Source organism: Coregonus lavaretus (assembly GCF_964263955.1).
Source record: "Coregonus lavaretus genome assembly, chromosome: 19".
NCBI classification, from domain to species: Eukaryota; Metazoa; Chordata; class Actinopteri; order Salmoniformes; family Salmonidae; genus Coregonus; species Coregonus lavaretus.
The window spans coordinates 32,145,207-32,158,744 of NC_140006.1; the positions used below are offsets into that span (position 1 = coordinate 32,145,207).

The following is a 13,538-nucleotide window of genomic DNA, read 5'->3' on the forward strand; positions in this document are numbered from 1 at the left end:
GTCGGAAGTTTACATACACTTAGGTTGGAGTCATTAAAACTTGTTTTTCAACAACTCCACAGATTTCTTGTTAACAAACTATAGTTTTGGCAAGTCGGTTAGGACATCTACTTTGTGCACGACACAAGTAATTTTTCCCAACAATTGTTTACAGACAGATTATTTCACTTATAATACACTGTATCCCAATTCCAGTGGGTCAGAAGTTTACATACACTAAGTTGACTGTGCCTTTAAACAGCTTGGAAAATTCCAGAAAATGATGTCATGGCTTTAGATGCTTCTGATAGGCTAATTGACATCATTTGAGTCATTTGGAAGTGTACCTGTGGATGTGTGGCCTACCTTCAAGGCCTGCCTTCAAACTCAGTGCCTCTTTGCTTGACATCAGTTGTCAGAGCACCTTACCGATCACTGCACCTGTACACAGCCCATCTGAAATTAGCCCACCCAACTACCTCATCCCTATATTGTTATTTATTTTGCTCTTTTGCACCCCAGTATCTCTATTTGCACATAATCTCTTGCACATCTAGCATTCCAGTGTTAATACTATTGTAATTATTTTGCACTATAGCCTATTTATTGCCTTACCTCCATAACTTGCTACATTTGCACACACTGTATATATATTTTCTGTTGTATTTTTGACTTTATGTTTTTTACCCCATATGTAACTCTGTGTTGTTTTTATCGCACTGCTTTGCTTTATCTTGGCCAGGTCGCAGTTGTAAATGAGAACTTGTTCTCAACTGGCTTACCTGGTTAAATAAAGGTGAAATAAATAAATAAATAAAAACATCATGGGAAAATCAAAAGAAATCAGACAAGACCTCAGAAAAAAATGTGTAGACCTCCACAAGTCGGTTCATCCTTGGGAGCAATTTCCTAACGCCTGAAGGTACCACGTTCATCTGTACAAACAATAGTACGCAAGTATAAACACCATGGGACCACACAGCCATCATACCACTCAGGAAGGAGACGCGTTCTGTCTCCTAGAGATGAACGTACTTTGGTGTGAAAAGTGCAAATCAATCCCAGAACAACAGCAAATGACCTTGTGAAGATGCTGGAGGAAACAGGTACAAAAGTATCGATATCCACAGTAAAATGAGTCCTATATCGACATAACCTGAAAGGCCGCTAAGCAAGGAAGAAGCTACTGCTCCAAAACCGCCATAAAAAAGCCAGACTACGGTTTGCAACTGCACATGGGGACAAAGATCGTACTTTTTGGAGAAATGTCCTCTGGTCTGATGAAACAAAAATATAACTGTTTGGCCATAATGACCATCGTTATGTTTGGAGGAAAAAGGTGGAACTTGCAAGCCGAAGAACACCAATTCAACCGTGAAGCACGGGGGTGGCAGCATCATGCTGTGGGGGTGCTTTGCTGCAGGAGGGACTGGTGCACTTCACAAAATAGATGGCATCATGAGGAAGGAAAATTATGTGGATATATTGAAGCAACATCTCAAGACATCAGTCAGGAAGTTAAAGCTTGGTCGCAAATTGGTCTTCCAAATGGACAATGACCCCAAGCATACTTCCAAAGTTGTGGCAACATGGCTTAAGGACAACAAAGTCAAGGTTTTGGAGTGGCCATCACAAAGCCCTGACCTCAATCCTATAGAACATTTGTGGCCAGAACTGAAAAAGCGTGTGCAAGGAAGGAGGCCTACAAACCTGACTCAGTTACACCAGCTCTGTCAGGAGGAATGGGCTTGTGGAAAGCTACCCGAAACGTTTGACCCAAGTTAAACAATTTAAAGGCAATGCTACCAAATACTAATTGAGTGTATGTAAACTTCTGACCCACTGGGAATGTGATTAAATAAATAAAAGCTGAAATAAATCATTCTCTCTATTATCATTCTGACATTTCACTATATTAAAATAAAGTGGTGATCCTAACTGACCTAAAAACAGGGCATTTTTACTAGGATTAAATGTCAGGAATTGTGAAAAACTGAGTTTAAATGTATTTGGCTAAGGTGTATGTAAACTTCCGACTTCAAATGTATATGTTGAAGAGGGTGTGGCTTAAGCTGCATCCCTGTCTCACACCACGGCCCTGTGGAAAGAAATATGTCGATTTTGCCAATTTTATTTGCAAATTTTTGTTGTTTGTGTACATGGATTTGAATGTTGTATGTTTTTCCCCTTGAAGAAGGCACAGTGATGCAGAAACATTGGTGGTTTTTTACCAAATAAATTACTGCCCGTTTATACAGAGTTTGTATTTATGTTTTTCACCCAACACCACTTTCCATCAAGTTGTATAGCAGACCCTCATGCCAAATTGAGTCAAAAGCTTTTTTTAAATCAACAAAGCATGAGAAGACTTTGCCTTTATTTTGGTTTGTTTCTTTGTTAATTAGGGTGTGCAGGGTGTATATGTGGTCTGTCGTATGGTATTTTGTTAAGAATACAATTTGACATTTGCTCAGTACATTGTTTTCACTGAGGATATGTACGAGTCTGCTGTTAATGATAATGCAGAGGATTTTCCCAAGGTTCCTGTTGACGCTTTTCCCACGGTAGTTTTTGGGGTCAAATTTGTCTCCACTTTTGTGGATTGGGGTGATCAGTCCTTGGTTCCAAATATCGGGGAAAATGCCAGAGCTAAGGATGATGTTAAAGAGTTTAAGTATAGCCAATTGGAATTTGTGGTCTGTATATTTTATCATTTCATTTAGGATACCATCAACACCACTCTCTCTCTCCCACTGTCTCTCTCTCTCTTCTGGTTGGTTCCAGTGTGTTTGGGTTTGGTGCTTCCCTGTCACCTCATCCATCTCTCTCTCTCTCTCTCTCTCTCTCTCTCTCTCTCTCTCTCTCTCTCTCTCTCTCTCTCTCTCTCTCTCTCTCTCTCTCTCTCTCTCTCTCTCTCTCTCTCTCTCTCTCTCCCACTGTCTCTCTCTCTTCTCTCTGTTTCCTGCTGTAGTTGAAGTCAGCTAAGCAGCCTTGATTGGTTTAAGGGCCAACAGAAATAAGCAATGGCTCTGTAAGTAATGAAGAATTACTACTATTGTTGTGAATAATGATACACACTTGGAGGGAGAGAGAGAGAATGCAAATACCTCTTCTCTCTCCTCTCTACCATCGTTCTCTTGGCCAAGCCAGCCAGTCCTAATGTCCCATAAACAGTTAATAGGATCAGGGTTTTCTGCCCCGGTCTCTCTAACATCATGACCTTTCAGTGAAGCCATGGCTGCCATCAGTCAGACAGACATCACTGTGTGTCTCTGTGTGTCTACCATTCCATGCACCACATATCAGCCTAGGGCCATGAATCCATACACACATCTGCTGCTATTCAGCAATGCTCTGTCTATCCATCCACCCCTCCTCCTACTGCTTTCTCTCCATCCCTCGCTCCGCTGAGGAGAGACGCGAGCGGACGGCAGCCATATGGATGAGAGAGCATGACTGAGACATCCACAGTAACTAGAGGTTTAAGTCTAGATGGATGGATGGATGGATGGATGGGTGAAATCTATAGCAGTATTACAGTCTGTCCAGCTGTAGCCCCATAATTTAGCGCCATGATAGAACCTATACCTTATCCATAGTAACATTTTTAGGAAGACCCCCATACACACTAGTAGCCCTTCCCCCTGGGGGGGGGGGGGGGGGTGGCTACTCTCTATTCATCACCCATCTGTCCATATGGTCAGTAGTGTCCCCCCCAGACACACACACACACAGTCTCACACACACATTTACACACAGTCTCACACACACACACACAGTCTCTCTCACACACACATACACACTGTCTCACACACACACTCACACACCGTCTCACACATACACACACACAGTCTCACACACACACACACACACACACACACACAGTTTCACACACTGTCTCTCACACACACACACACACACACACACACACACACACACCGTCTCACACACACAGTCTCACACACACACAGGGTGATCTCTGACACAGTGTTTGTGATTACGGGGCTGATGTGGTGATTAGGGACAGATAATCAGATTAAGGGGGACACAGATCTGGGCAGGGATAATGTGGCCAGGGCCGTATGCTGTCTCTCTCTCTCACACACACACACACACACACACACACTGTGGCACACACACAGACAGAGAGAGAGAGAGAGAGAGAGAGAGAGAGAGAGAGAGAGTGAGTGAGGGCAACAGATTGTAGATCAGATCAGCTAACATCTTAACCTGCCCGTGAGACAATATCCTTTCAATTAACCAGCCTAAACAAGGAAATCACTCTCATCCCTGGTGTGTGTGTGTGTGTGTGTGTGTGTGTGTGTGTGTGTGTGTGTGTGTGTGTGTGTGTGTGTGTGTGTGTGTGTGTGTGTGTGTGTGTGTGTGTGTGTGTGTGTGATAGAATACGATGAATATAAACAAGCAAGCAGTGCTTTACTGAATTACACAGCAACACTGAGCTACCCAGGCAGCCTGAGCATTGTAATCATTATGAAAATAAAAATATGAAACAGAGATACTACGATCATGTAACGCCCACTTCACTTGCTAGTCTTTAATTCATTCCACTTGTTTATGCTAAGCAGAGAACCACGAGAGACCATCTGCTTTGGAGAGTGTGTGAGCGTTGAAAGTGAAGGGAGAGAACTCTTCCATAGTCAAGAGGCTGAAGCATTATATGCATGCAGCACATACAGTATGTCTAATGCCCTAGTCCCTAGGGTCCTACACAGGAAATGAAGAACATGTTAAAGCTCTAAGATGAGCTATTAGCCAACAATGCTGATGGCACACTTGTCTGTTGATTTAGCCTACACAGTGTATATGTGTGTGTGTGTGTCTGTCTGTCTGTCTGCCTGTCTGTCTGTGCATGTGGGTGCCAAAAAGGACCAGCCAGAAAATGATCATATTGTACATGTAGCTAGAGAGTTCAGATCTGGAGGTGCCTCATCACAATGGTTTGATCTGGTGGAGTCATTACTGTCGCTAAACAGTTCCAGCAGCCATCTATAAAATCCCTCAGCCAATCGAAAATCGCCCGATATTTATCCTACTGCTGCTCCGAATTGGCGCTAAAAACACATTATAAGCCTATGTCAGGCAGTGACCCGAATAACATACGCTCTGTAGAGAGCTAGCCTACACCCAGGTGCTGAGGACGACACTCGCAGGTAGAAGAGCATCTCTCTCGGGTAAGTAACAGATACTGTTCCAAACATGATGTAGGCTATAGATCACCACACAATTATCTCATGGAAGAATAAGCCACCCCAACGAAACAAATAAAAGGAGGCTCCCACATGTTGGCTATATTTTAATTGTGTAACGAAAACCTATTCAAAGGGAAGTTTATAGAATTTGGTGACGATGTGCTGCCCTAGCTGCACTGTTTGCAGCCCAGAAGAACCAACAAATACCATCACCAGTGCATTGTAGGCTATTGCCAGACCCACCGACACAGAGAGACCCCTACTCCGTCCTATTCAGAATAAAATAACGGGAACGGGCTTGACATGATGAACGTGCATCACATCCCCTGTATTCCATTGACATCACAGAGCGCACGCTCTCACGGATACAATGTGTACGTGCCATTCCATGGGAGAGAGCGGCGCGAGAGAGCCAGTGTGCGTTCTGGCGCGGAGCAGTCATTCCAAACCATCAAAACACAGCAATGATCATTCCAATCATTTACCTTCCATCGCAGAAACCGTGGTGGTGATGATGACCAATAAAACCGCAAACAAATCCAAAGTCATGGCAGAAATGTATAGTCCACACAGTCTATAGGCCTATCCACTGAGAACCACGCAGCACGCGCGCACAAAAAATCCCTTCGGTTGTCACAGAGCGTTGTATGCATTCCAGTCAGTAAGCCCGTGTTGTGACAACCAGTATAGGACCCCGCCGAGTGTATGGGATGGAGGGGGAGTGAGGAGGGGGAGTGAGGAGGGGGCAACACAGCCTCTTTACACCCCGCTAAAGCGGCAGGGCCAATCACAGATTTAAAAGTGAAAATCGCTAACCAATCGCCAATGGTTTGCTCCTCCCACCTGCATTGTGAAAACACAGAACTTTTCCCTGACCTATTTGAAACCGCGGCCGCCCGTGTCAGGGAAGGAGAATAGCACCACCAATTGGTCTGGTTTTGGGTATTACATTGTTAGATGGTCCCAAAATATGAATAGAGGACCTCCATTTCTCATTTCTCATCTCTCGCACTCTCTCTCTCATCTCCCCATCTCTACCCCAATTGCTTTTACCCCCTTTTTCCCATGAAAGTGTACACATATTCACTCCCATAAGTGTACACTTCTTCACTCCCATTCACTCATTCACTTCAACGATTAAAAAGCATTGGATTGGTGTTTGCATTTTGCTGAAGGGAATTCCCACCACATTCCTTACACCAGTCCATTCCTTACAAATACAGCTGTGGAAAAAATTAAGAGACCACTGCAAAATGATCAGTTTCTCTGGTTTTACTATTTATTGGTATGTGTTTGGGTAAAAATCACATTTTTGTTTTATTCTATAAACTACTGACAACATTTCTCCCAAATTTCAAATAAAAATATTGTCATTTAGAGCATTTATTTGCAGAAAATGACAACTGGTCAAAATAACAAAAAAGATGCAGTGTTATCAGAACTCGAATAATGCAAAGAAAATAAGTTCATGTTCATTTTTAAACAACACAATACCAATGTTTTAACTTTGGAAGAGTTCAGAAATCAATATTTGGTGGAATAACCCTGATTCTCAATTACAGCTTTCATGCGTCTTGGCATGCTCTCCACCAGTCTTTCACATTGATGTTGGGGGACTTTATGCCACTCCTGGCGCAAAAATTCAAGCATCTGCCCGATTCCAGCCTTGCTGAAGCACCCCCAGATCATCACCGATCCTCCACCAAATTTCACAGTGGGTGCGAGACACTGTGGCTTGTAGGCCTCTCAAGGTCTCCGTCTAACCATTAGATGACCAGGTGTTGGGCAAAGCTGAAAATTGGACTCATCAGAGAAGATGACCTCACTCCAGTCCTCTACCGTCCAATTCTTATGGTCTTTTGCAAACCTCAGCCGGGCTCTTCTTTGCTTCTCATTGATGAAGGGCTTTTTTCTAGCTTTGAACAACTTCAACCCTGCCCCTAGGAGCCTGTTTCGAACCGTCCTCGCCATGCACTTCACCCCAGCTGCCGTTTGCCATTCTTTTTGTAGGTCACTTGATGTCATCCTACAGTTGTTGAGTGACATTCAAATGAGTTGGTGGTCATCCCGGTCAGTAGAGAGTCGTTTTCGCCCTCTGCTGGTCTGTAGCTTTGTTGTCCCCAATGTCTGCTGCTTGACCTTGTTCTTATGAACTGCCGTCTTTGAAATTTTAAGGATGGAGGCAACCTGATGCTCACTGTATCCCTCTGCCAGTAAAGCCAGAATTGAAACCTTCTTTTCCTCACTCAAAACTTTCCTTTTCAACTCTTTTGGCATGGTCAATAGCAATTTTTTGATTAATATTACTTTTGAGGTACTATTAGCACTGTTATTGCAATCCAGCTGGTCCTATTGCAAGAGGATAGTGATGACCACAGCAGTGTTTTTTTTACTTTTCCTTTTTAAATAAGATTTGGTTCAGGTGATCACATAATCAGTACCTAATTCAGTAGAATGAGGTGTGCCTGTTTTGGAATTCAACAGACACTGGAATGGAATGGCTGTCATACATGTAGAGATGGTGATTTAAGAAACATTTGCAGTGGTCTCTTAATTTTTCCCACAGCTGTATATGAGGGGGAGTGTTTAAGTGCAAAATGCACATTTCAGGTAGAAGGGAGAAAACAGACTTGGTCTACTGTTCCTCTCACTCACACAGACTTCCCCTCCCTTACCTTCCCACTCCAGTGTCTTATGGCTGGCGCATCACTTGGCAGTCTCCCTCCCCTATTATCTTAATCAGAGCCCCAAGAAGCCTCATTTGCATTCATATTAGTCTTTAATAGCCTTGGCAATAGATCCACATACATCTCCTAATGGAAGTTAGATCTCTACCCCCCATATTGGCACTCCCCAGAAGGAGCAGTTCTCCATAGTAATTAATGGATTTATACAGTATTTCAATGAAATGTTTCAAGGACAGAATTACATGTATTTAAGTATGTTTTTGTTCATTTTTTTTTTTTTTAGCTCACATAATATAATTTAAAGTATGCATTAAGGTGTCTGTAATATAATACATGTGGAAAAAACGAATGTAGACATTAATAAATTGATTTATACAGCTTCCAAGTTGGAGGCAAGGTGACTCCCTATCGGTAATCTAGTGTAGGCCTATATATAAATAATTGGGTTGAACCCAGGTAAGGACAAGTTATGATTCCATGCAGATGCTTTAGAAAATAAACAGATTCATGGGACCAGCACTGTTGCTAACGAGCTCTGAATGTGTCTCATTGTTGTATATTTGATGAATTTGTACCTTTCCTCTGCATATAGTGTATTTTTTTGTGGTATTGTGTGTTGTCCTGTTCACTGTTGCATTGTTATGCCTCTTGGCAAGGTTGTCATTGTAAAGGATAATTATTTATCAATTTACTTATCTGGTTAAATATAAAATAAAATACATATCTGGTCCCTTAGTTTAGAATTCTTCCTCTTTTATTCAAAGTTTTGGGATATTAGAATCCTCTTGTCTTAACTGTCTACCTTCAACCTCTCCTAACCACCTCGTCCTATTGTGAGATCATGAGTGCACGTGCTGCAACAGATGGGGGACACAAAAGGTTGTTTCCCCAGGGATGTGCTGGGGGACCGGGATCTGGAAGAGGAGGGGGGTTGTGATAATCAATAACTCCCAAACCCCAACACCTGTCTGGGGCTGGATGGTCCAGCTCACTCTCCTGGAGGTGGGTCTTCCAAGGATGGCCTGGTTCAGTCTATTTCAACCTCTGCCTTCCAACTTCATCCCTGTATATCTTGGACTTGGGCCTCATTCCATTCTCCCCCTTCTTCCATCGCCCCATTCCCTTCATCCTCCCTTATACCCCCCCTACCTTTTTACTCTACTGTATATTGAACAGAAACTAAATGAAAAGGGACACGACGGCACAAAACCTCCCTTTCCCTCTGAGATGCTTCCAATGAACTAGGCCAGTACAACACAGCAAACGTTGCAGAAAACCTTTAAAAACATAATGACAATGTACAAAGACTCTTGAAGCTGAGTTAACTAGAGCTCCATTTGTCATTTTTAATGGTGTGGTGTGGAGTGGGACAGTGTTTTGAGCTCTTGACCCTGTTTGGCCCCAGTGCGCCACAGTGGATTTACGAGGTCCGCCTAGCTCTTATTTGTCATGCCTCGGTCCCCAGTACCAGCACTGTCACCTCTGACCCCCAGGGCCAGCTCCAGAGGAGGGCTGCAGCCCAAGCCAATCTATCCTTGTTTACTGTCCTCACCCTGGGGAAGGAAGAGAGGAGAGGAGGTAACAATAATGCTGGAGCAGGAGCACATCCTCCCCCAGACCCTCACACTATAGGCATGCCGATACATACAGTGGGGAGAACAAGTATTTGATACACTGCCGATTTTGCAGGTTTTCCTACTTACAAAGCATGTAGAGGTCTGTAATTTTTATCATAGGTACACTTCAACTGTGAGAGACGGAATCTAAAACAAAAATCCAGAAAATCACATTGTATGATTTTTAAGTAATTAATTTGCATTTTATTGCATGACATAAGTATTTGATACATCAGAAAAGCAGAACTTAATATTTGGTACAGAAACTTTTGTTTGCAATTACAGAGATCATACGTTTCCTGTAGGTCTTGACCAGGTTTGCACACACTGCAGCAGGGATTTTGGCCCACTCCTCCATACAGACCTTCTCCAGATCCTTCAGGTTTCGGGGCTGTCGCTGGGCAATACGGACTTTCAGCTCCCTCCAAAGATTTTCTATTGGGTTCAGGTCTGGAGACTGGCTAGGCCACTCCAGGACCTTGAGATGCTTCTTACGGAGCCACTCCTTAGTAGCCCTGGCTGTGTGTTTCGGGTCATTGTCATGCTGGAAGACCCAGCCACGACCCATCTTCAATGCTCTTACTGAGGGAAGGAGGTTGTTGGCCAAGATCTCGCGATACATGGCCCCATCCATCCTCCCCTCAATACGGTGCAGTCGTCCTGTCCCCTTCACAGAAAAGCATCCCCAAAGAATGATGTTTCCACCTCCATGCTTCACGGTTGGGATGGTGTTAAAATCAAATCAAATCAAATCAATTTTTATTGGCCACATGCGCCGAATACAACAGGTGCAGACATTACAGTGAAATGCTTACTTACAGCCCTTAACCAACAGTGCATTTATTTTAAATAAAAAAGTAAAATAAAACAACAACACAAAAGTGTTGAGAAAAAAAGAGCAGAAGTAAAATAAAATAACAGTAGGGAGGCTATATATACAGGGGGGTACCGGTGCAGAGTCAATGTGTGGGGGCACCGGCTAGTTGAGGTAGTTGAAGTAATATGTACATGTGGGTAGAGTTAAAGTGACTATGCATAAATAATTAACAGAGTAGCAGCAGCGTAAAAAGATGGGGTGGGGGGGCAGTGCAAATAGTCCGGGTAGCCATGATTAGCTGTTCAGGAGTCTTATGGCTTGGGGGTAGAAGCTGTTGAGAAGTCTTTTGGACCTAGACTTGGGGTTGTACTCATCCTTCTTCTTCCTCCAAACACGGCGAGTGGAGTTTAGACCAAAAAGCTCTATTTTCTATAGTCTTGGCCATTGTGGAGAGGTTGGAGTCTGTTTGATTGAGTGTGTGGACAGGTGTCTTTTATACAGGTAACGAGTTCAAACAGGTGCAGTTAATACAGGTAATGAGTGGAGAACAGGAGGGCTTCTTAAAGAAAAACTAACAGGTCTGTGAGAGCCGGAATTCTTACTGGTTGGTAGGTGATCAAATACTTATGTCATGCAATAAAATGCAAATTAATTACTTAAAAATCAAAATGTGATTTTCTGGATTTTTGTTTTAGATTCCGTCTCTCACAGTTGAAGTGTACCTATGATAAAAATTACAGACCTCTACATGCTTTGTAAGTAGGAAAACCTGCAAAATCGGCAGTGTATCAAATACTTGTTCTCCCCACTGTAGGTAGACACACACACACCTTTTGTACGTACACACAAATCACACACACAATCACACACACACAAAGATCCACACAAAGAGTCACACTATATGAAATGCTTTGAAAGGCTGGTCATGGCTCACATCAACACTATCATCCCAGACACCCTGGACTCACTCCAATTCGCATACAGCCCCAACAGATCCAATGATAACGCAATCTCTATTGCACTCCACACTGCCCTCTCCCACCTGGACAAGAAGAACACCTATGTGAGAATGCTGTTCCTTGACTACAACTCAGCGTTGAACACCATAGTGCCTTCCAAGCTCATCACTGAGCTAAGGACCCTGGGAATAAACACCTCCTTCTGCAACTGGATCCTGGACTTCCTGACGGGCCACCCCCAGGTGGTAAGGGTAGGCAACAACCTATCCACTACGCTGACCCTCAACACGGTGGCCCCTCAGGGGTGCGTGTTCAGTCCCCTCCTATACTTCCTGTTTACCCACGGCTGCGTGGCCGTGCACGACTCTAACACCATCATTAAGTTTGCAGATGAGACGATGGTGGTAGGCCTGATCACCGACGCTGATGAGACAGCCTACAGGGAGGAGGTCAGAGACCTGGCAGTGTGGTGCCAGGACAACAACCTCTCCCTCAACATCACAAGACAAAGGAGCTGATCGTGGACTACAGGAAACGGAGGGCCGAGCACACCCCCATCCACATCGTCGGTGTCCACATCACTAAGGAATTATCATGGTCCACACACGCCAACACAGTCGTGAAGAAGGCACAACAAGGCCTCTCCCCCCTCAGGAGGCTGAAAAGATTAGGCATGGGACCTCAGATCCTCAAAAAGTTGTAGAGCTGCACCACTGAGAGCATCTTGGCTGGCTTCATCACCGCTTGGTACAGCAACTGCTTGACATCCGACCACAAGGCACTACAGAGGGTGGTGAGTATGGCCCAGTACATCACTGGGGCCGAGCTCCCTGCCATTCAGGACTTCTATACCAGGCGGTGGCAGAGGAAGACCCTAAAAATTGCCAAAGACTCCAGCACCCAAGTCGTAGACTGATCTCTCTGCTACCGCACAGCAAGCGGTACCGATGCACCAAGTCTAGAACCAACAGGACCCTGAACAGCTTCTACCCCCAAGCCATAACATTTTTACATTTACATTTTAGTCATTTTAGCAGACACTCTTATCCAGAGCGACTTACAGTTAGTGAATACATATATTATTATTTTTTTATACTGGCCCCCCGTGGGAATCGAACCCGCAACCCTGGCGTTACAAACGCCATGCTCTATCAACTGAGCTACATCCCTGCCGGCCATTCCCTCCCCTACCCTGGACGACGCTGGGCCAATTGTGCGCCGCCCATAAGATTGCTAAATAGTTAGTCCGGGTAGCTATTGGTTAACTATTTGACTGTCTGCATTGACCCTTTTTGCACTAACACTTTTGACTCATCACATACGCTGCTGTTATTGTTTATTATCTATCCTGTTGCCTAGTCACTTTATCCCTACCTATAGTATATGTACATATCTACCTCAATTACCTCAGCACATCGACTTGGTACTGGTACCCCGTATATACAGTATAGGCAAGTTATCGTTACTCATTATGTATTTATTCCTACTGTTATTAATTTTCTATTATTCTATTTCTTTTTTTTTCTCTCTGCATTGTTGGGAAGGGCCCGTAAGCATTTCAATTATTCAAAATACAGCAGCACAAGCACTCACCCACTCCAAGAGTTTGAGTCCAATACTGCAAAAGCACATTGGTTTACACAAAAGTCATAGTAGAGTAATGTGCCAGTCTTGCCAGTGTGTGTGTGTGTGTGTGTGTGTGTGTGTATGTGTGTGTGTGTGTGTGTGTGTGTGTGTGTGTGTGTGTGTGTGTGTGTGTGTGTGTGTGTGTGTGTGTGTGTGTGTGTGTGTGTGTGTGTGTGTGTGTGTGTATGTGTGTGTGTGGACTTGTTTAACTATTCTTGTCACTGGGGACATTTTGTTAGTCCCAACGAGGTCAAATGCTATTTCTAGGGGGTTTAGGGTTAAGATTAGAATTAGTGTTAGGGTTAGAATTACGTTAAGGGTTAGGGTTAGGAGCTAGAGGTAGTTTTAGGGTTAGGGTTAGGAGCTAGGGTTAGGTTTAAGTTTTTGGGTTAAGGTTAGGTTTTTGGGTTAAGGTTAGGGTTAGGGTTAGGGTAAGAGTACGGGTTAGGTTTCTATCATCTAAACTGAAACAAGGTAGGAACACAAAATCAGAATCCCTCACTTTCACTTGATGTGTGATCAGTGGTCTGGGTTGATTCGATCTGGTGTGTGTTCAGATCTCTGTGAGATGTGGGTGTTGTGTGTGTTCTAGTGTTTGTTGTGTGTTCAGATCTCTGTGAGATGTGTGTGTTCTGGTGTGTGTT

The 13,538-nt window shown here is 43.8% G+C and overlaps 1 pseudogene across 1 annotated transcript in view; it reads right to left on the minus strand.

The window, feature by feature from the left end:
- The window catches only part of LOC311147255 (ephrin type-B receptor 1-like), a 308,651-nt pseudogene extending 302,783 nt beyond the window's left edge, over positions 1 to 5,868 (minus strand). Inside the window, exon 1 of the transcript in view lies at positions 5,675 to 5,868. The product of the transcript in view is annotated as an ephrin type-B receptor 1-like (transcript). The remainder of the gene's footprint in view (positions 1 to 5,674) is intronic.
- Between the last annotated feature and the right edge of the window lie 7,670 nt (positions 5,869 to 13,538).